Raw genomic sequence first — 5,907 nt, 5'->3', positions numbered from 1 at the left:
AGAATGCTCTAGAGACGAGACATCTCCCTGCAGCAACAACAAACTTATCCACATGGACCTTTGTGTCTACTTAATCCCAAGTGTCCTTCAAAGCATCTCGGGCTTCAGGCGACAAGTTCTCCCAAGCAGAATACATAGCGTTCTGTATAAAAAATTTTGATTTTAGTATGAAACAATTTCTTATAAAGCATGTCTTCATAATGTTTTATACCTGAATAGCTTTTTCTCCCACATTCTGGTATTCTGCTGCAAGTCGCCAAAGTTCATAGTCGAAGTCCACAATCGAGACACCAGCAGTAGCACTAACCTGAAACCAAAGATATAGTAATTAGTGAATAGACAAAATATAGAAATTCAAGATGAAAGTTTGCCAAGAGTTGAACCTCCAATGTACGTGCAATGAGATCAACGTAATCCTCTTCGACAGTTGACTCTAAGTTTGAGTTTAGAACCTAGTAAATATGATGAATGCATGGTTAAGTGTAACAAGAATTTGGATATATAAACATGTGAAAAAGTTATTGGGCATTATAAACATACTTTCAGTTTTGTTAGCAATTCTGAGATTAGCGTTTAACTCTTTTTTTATCTTAAATTCTCTGTTCTGTAGATGAACCAATCAGACCAAACACGAACAGAAGCAAATACTTAGAACCATCATTTTGTGCTCACCCAGAAGTCAATAATTAAGCACACATCAAAGTATACACTCATTTACAGAACCTAATACATTCTTGTGCAAATGGTTGCAACAAAGTGTATTAGTTTTGTAAATGAGTGTATACTTTGATGTGTGCTTAATTATTGACTTCTGGGTGAGCACAAAATGATGGTTCTAAGTATTTGCTTCTGTTCGTGTTTGGTCTGATTGGTTCATCTACAGAACAGAGAATTTAAGATGGAAAAAGAGTTAAACGACAATCTCAGAATTGCTAACAAAGCTGAAAGTATGCTTACAATGCCCAATAACTTTTTAACATGTTTATATATCTAAATTCTTGTTACACTTAACCATGCATTCATCATGTTTACTAGGTTCTAAACTCAAACTTAGAGTCAACTGTCGAAGAGGATTACGTTGATCTCATTGCACGTACATTGGAGGTTCAACTCTTGGCAAACTTTCATCTTGAATTTCTATATTTTGTCTATTCACTAATTACTATATCTTTGGTTTCAGGTTAGTGCTACTGCTGGTGTCTCGATTGTGGACTTCGACTATGAACTTTAGCGACTTGCAGCAGAATACCAGAATGTGGGTGAAAAAGCTATTCAGGTATAAAACATTATGAAGATATGTTTTATAAGAAATTGTTTCATACTAAAATCAAAATTTTTTATGCAGAGCGTTACATATTCTGCTTGGGAGAACTTGTCGCCTGAAGCCCGAGGTGCTTTGAAGGATATTTGGGATCAAGTAGATACAAAGGTCCATGTGGATAAGTTTGCTGTTGCTGCAGGGAGACATGTCTCGTCTCTAGAGCATTCTTTGGAGGTAATTGCTCTGATGAGGACATCGCACATACTTTCACCTCCACTTCGCTGACGCCGCTCACTCCGTTGTAGTTCTCCGATCTCCCCAAAGGGCAACAACAATCATCAACGTCAATCATCCTGAACCCGCAGACTGCAGTACCATTAACAGAGGTTTGTTAGTGAATCGTCATCAAGGTAATTCTAATATCATTAATTCTACGTCTTTCTAATTGATTTGGAAATTGTTGCAATCTCTTTTATATTGGTTCATCTTGCGTATTATCAATATTGTTGGCTGTCCACTAAACTTGTGAGTGTGTGTTTCTGTTCTACCTTTATTAGTGCTAGATCTCGATTTTAAATTAGAACTATTCCAAATCTAGCTTGGTTAATTATCTTGCTACAATCTTACGGTTCAATATTATCAGCATGATTTGTTGTTGATATAATTATCACAAGTTAAATAATTGATGTCTAATTTGTAACAAGCCGTGGGGTAACATATTGAACATTGCGAATTGGTCTCCTTGTTGATTTCTCATTTTCCCATCGTAGTCCACATTATCATCTGGCATCATGTTAGGTGTTAGAATTGATTTTGCATTTTGATAGATTGCATTTAGGAAAAAATTAGTTAACAATTCACTGCATCATTATTATTAAGATTCTCTAGTTTGCATTTAGAAACTAGCCTGTTGCACGCGCACTCGAAGTGGGATACAATATTCCCTTCGAAATCCCAATTTCGAGATGGATCCCAACCTTGGAAGCCTCACAAAAGCCATAGAAGCCTTAACTGCGCGATTTGACATTGCTGAACAAGATTTGAGAGACGAGGGAACGTTTAGACCGAGCGACGGACAGGCCCCATGAACGTGATGAAGATGACGGATCTCGAACTGGACAATATCCCCATCAACCTCATGAATACATATGTCCTCACGCCAACCGTCTTGGAAATCGCCCACCTAGGGACAATTCACCATTTGACCTAGATGAGATGCATCTGAAGTACGTTAAATTAGAGGCAACCACTTTCGAAGGCCAGTTAGATCCTCAGGTTTTTATTGATTGGATGTCGGACACAGACCGCTATTTCGGTTGGTATAAAATGTCCGATGAGAGATGAATTCGATTTGCCAAAATGAAACTTGTGGGTCAGGCAAGACAATATTGGTCTAACGTTGAGAAGCTGATGACTCTTAAGAGGCAAGAGCGCATACAAACTTGGGATGAGATGAAATTGAAACTCCAAGAAAAATACTTGCCTGTGTCATATAAGCAACACTTACTCGATCAATGGCAGTGCCTGACGCAAGGCAATCGGTCAATGTCGGAGTACATCACCAAATTTGATGAATTTCTAGTTAGGTGTGGCGAGAATGAATCTGACATTGTAGTCTTATCTAGATTTTGCTCAGGACTTAGGGAAGATCTTAGGCGTGAACTCTTCGGGCGAGACATCTCCACTTTAGAGCAAGCCTATCAGCTTGTCCAAGATTTAGATTGATCACAAGGTTCTCCTTTCACTAGACACACAGACAATGGGAATAACACCAATAAGGTCACTATTGTTAAGTCCCCACTTAATCAACACTCTTAGGGGGTGTTTGTTTCAAATCCTATAATTTTAGGATATGGATTTTACCATGGGATTTGAAATCCATTGGTGTTTTGTTATGGGTTTGATTCCTTAAACTTTGTTTGTTTTATCAATATTTTGGGATTTGGAATGCTATAATTTGTAAATTTTTGTTTGTTTCAAACTCAAATTGCAACATTACAAATTTTAGAATTTAAAATCCATAATTGTAACAAACAAGTTTTAGGATTACCAAAATAATAAATTTACTCGGACCATGAAGCCCTTCGGTATCTTAACTCTCAGAAGAAACTCAATGCCAGGCGTGCTCGATGGGTTGAATTTCTACGAGATACACTTATACCCTTAAACACATGGCTGGAGTTGAGAACAAGGTGGTTGATGCACTCAGTCGCCGAACTTTTATTCTAAACCGAATGAGTGCAGAGGTAGTGGGTTTTGAAAGAATCAAAGGGGAATATGAATCATGTCCCGACTTTGGAGAGATCTTTGTTTCTTTAAATGGAGCGACTCCCGAGATAGATAGCTTTCTGCTCCAAGATGGTTATTTATTTCGATTTCACAAGTTATGCATTCCCCGTACTTCTTTGAGAGATTATCTTGTTTGGGAATTGCACGCAGGAGGTCTTGCTGGACATCGGTCGTGAAAAGACTATAGAGGCTGTGGAAATTTTTTTTACTGGCCAAGCCTTAAAAGAGATGTTGCGAAGTTAATAGGACAATATCGCACTTGCCAATTAGCTAAACAACGTAAACAAAATACTGGCCTGTACACACCTCCCTGTTCCAGATCGTCCCTACTTTGGTTGTGGATTCCATAACAATTATTTTAATTGCCCCTGAGATAAAGGTTGCAATTTAAATATAACTCGTGATTCAAGTATATATAATGCATGCACTAATGGCAAAGTTGACACATAAGTTGCAAAATGAAACGTATAACAGTATTAGTTTGACATGTGCATTATATCAATTATCTATATATTCTATATTTGCTATAATATTTGTATATATTACATTGAGCATGTAATTTGTATATATTGAATGAGAATAAGACTTTATATGCAATTAATTAAAGATAGAAATGGAAAATTTCAAAATTAGAGGGGCAAAAAAGCTATTAAGAAGTTTTAACACTTGAATCCTCTTTTATGTGTAGTATAGATAGATATACATAGAGGTATAAATATAGATATAGATTATATTAGATAAATTAGATTAGATTTTATAGATTAGATAAATTAGATTAGATTAGATTAGATGAGAATGAAGCCCAGATTGGATATCATAGAAGTTCATTATGAAGCCCTATTATTAGATGGGAATGAGGCCCAGATTAGATTAGATATATCATAGAAGTTCATTATGTCAGACTACTCCACAACCAACTAAATTCACTGGAACATGGCAAATGTCAGTGTTAATGTTTGATAAGCAAAAAAAATCTACGATAAATGAGTTCTTCATCTTCATAAGCATAGAACAGTGCATTTTTGCACCATTTAACCAATATATAAATTTAATTAAGTGTATATAACATTTATGAGTATCTCTTTATAAAAAACATGGCGAATTTTAACGATCATATGCACCATAAACCAGTTAGTACTGGCTGAAATTTAGAGAGAAATAAGCGATAAATACCTGCAAAGCCTCATGATTCCGAGCACATTTAGATTGGTGAGTTAAAGGGTCACCTGATTGCCAGTCCTTTATTCGCGTAGGTAGTGGCTCATTATTTTCGCTTCTAAACATATTGACCATTCTCAAATCATCAAATTCACTGGGATAAAGCTCGTAACACCAACCCAATTGACAAGTTCGTTTGCCACCTTCTTTACAGATAGAACTAAGCAGCTCCACAGCAAGCAACCGCTGTTCATGCCAAACAACCTACTTGATTACTGTTCATCCCCTATTCCTAGATCTTGTGTCTTTGTCTAACACTTTTTGATGGCTTTTCTTATTTACAGGTGGATTTTGCGGTTCTTGACAACAGAATCATTGAGCTGCTTGATCAACTATGCAAATTGTCAGCGATTTTCAGAACTGGTTCCTAGATGATGTGCATATCAAGCTACAGTTTTGGGTTTTTTTTTGCACAGGATCTCCAAGAGTGGGAAGTTTCACAGGACCCCGAACTTTGAGAATTCATCATTACAGAGTTAAAAAGTAAAAATAAAATGCCTAGCATCCCCCTTAGTAACTGTTGTATAAAAGTTGGATGGTTATAATTTTAGTTTTGCGGTATTATCCTTTTCATTTCTTTGTTTTTTACAATTTTTGAAGTGAGAATCTGATTTTAGATGGATGGCAAATTTCATCTTTACTGTTCACATTCCTGTCTCTGCCTATACCCTATTTCAACTTTGAAACTGAAATTTGGGGAAACGAGCCGTCATTGGTATTTCTCAAGTGATCTTGAACTCTACAAGGATTTAGTGACATACATTAATTTTACATTTGAACTGACATGAACGTTAATTCTTATCATCTTGGTGTACGTTCTATAGATAACATTTGAACTGTTAGTTTTCTCCATTCCATGTGCTCAGACGATGTGTATTACATCTGGCGTTAACGGTTACTTTTTATTGATTTCGTTAGTTTCAAAAGGTGACTGTAATGCTTCTACTTCCTTAAGGCTCTGTTGTCTATTGCATATCTTATTTAGGCTGGTCAATGTTGTTAATTTTGTCTATTGCAAAAGGTTTCAGAACTGTTGCGTTATCGATATGTGGAATACATCCTTAGTCAACATTTAGCAAAAATATCTGATATGTTTTTGTTTTCCAGCTTATTTATTTTTCGTATGTGCAATTTGGCAA

General features: G+C 36.2%; 1 long non-coding RNA gene across 1 annotated transcript; it reads left to right on the top strand.

Moving 5' to 3' along the window:
* The first annotated feature begins 1,501 nt into the window (after nucleotides 1-1,501).
* On the top strand, nucleotides 1,502-5,694 carry LOC109828491. Its single transcript, XR_002243716.1, has 2 exons — nucleotides 1,502-1,671; nucleotides 5,053-5,694. It is a non-coding gene; the product is annotated as an uncharacterized LOC109828491 (long non-coding RNA).
* The last annotated feature ends 213 nt before the right edge of the window (nucleotides 5,695-5,907 follow it).

The sequence above is a fragment of the Asparagus officinalis genome, unplaced genomic scaffold (assembly GCF_001876935.1).
Source record: "Asparagus officinalis unplaced genomic scaffold, Aspof.V1 AsparagusV1_Un1805, whole genome shotgun sequence".
Classification (NCBI taxonomy): domain Eukaryota; kingdom Viridiplantae; phylum Streptophyta; class Magnoliopsida; order Asparagales; family Asparagaceae; genus Asparagus; species Asparagus officinalis.
Note: the sequence above shows the minus strand (reverse complement) of the source record. Positions and strands in the feature narration are given on the sequence as shown.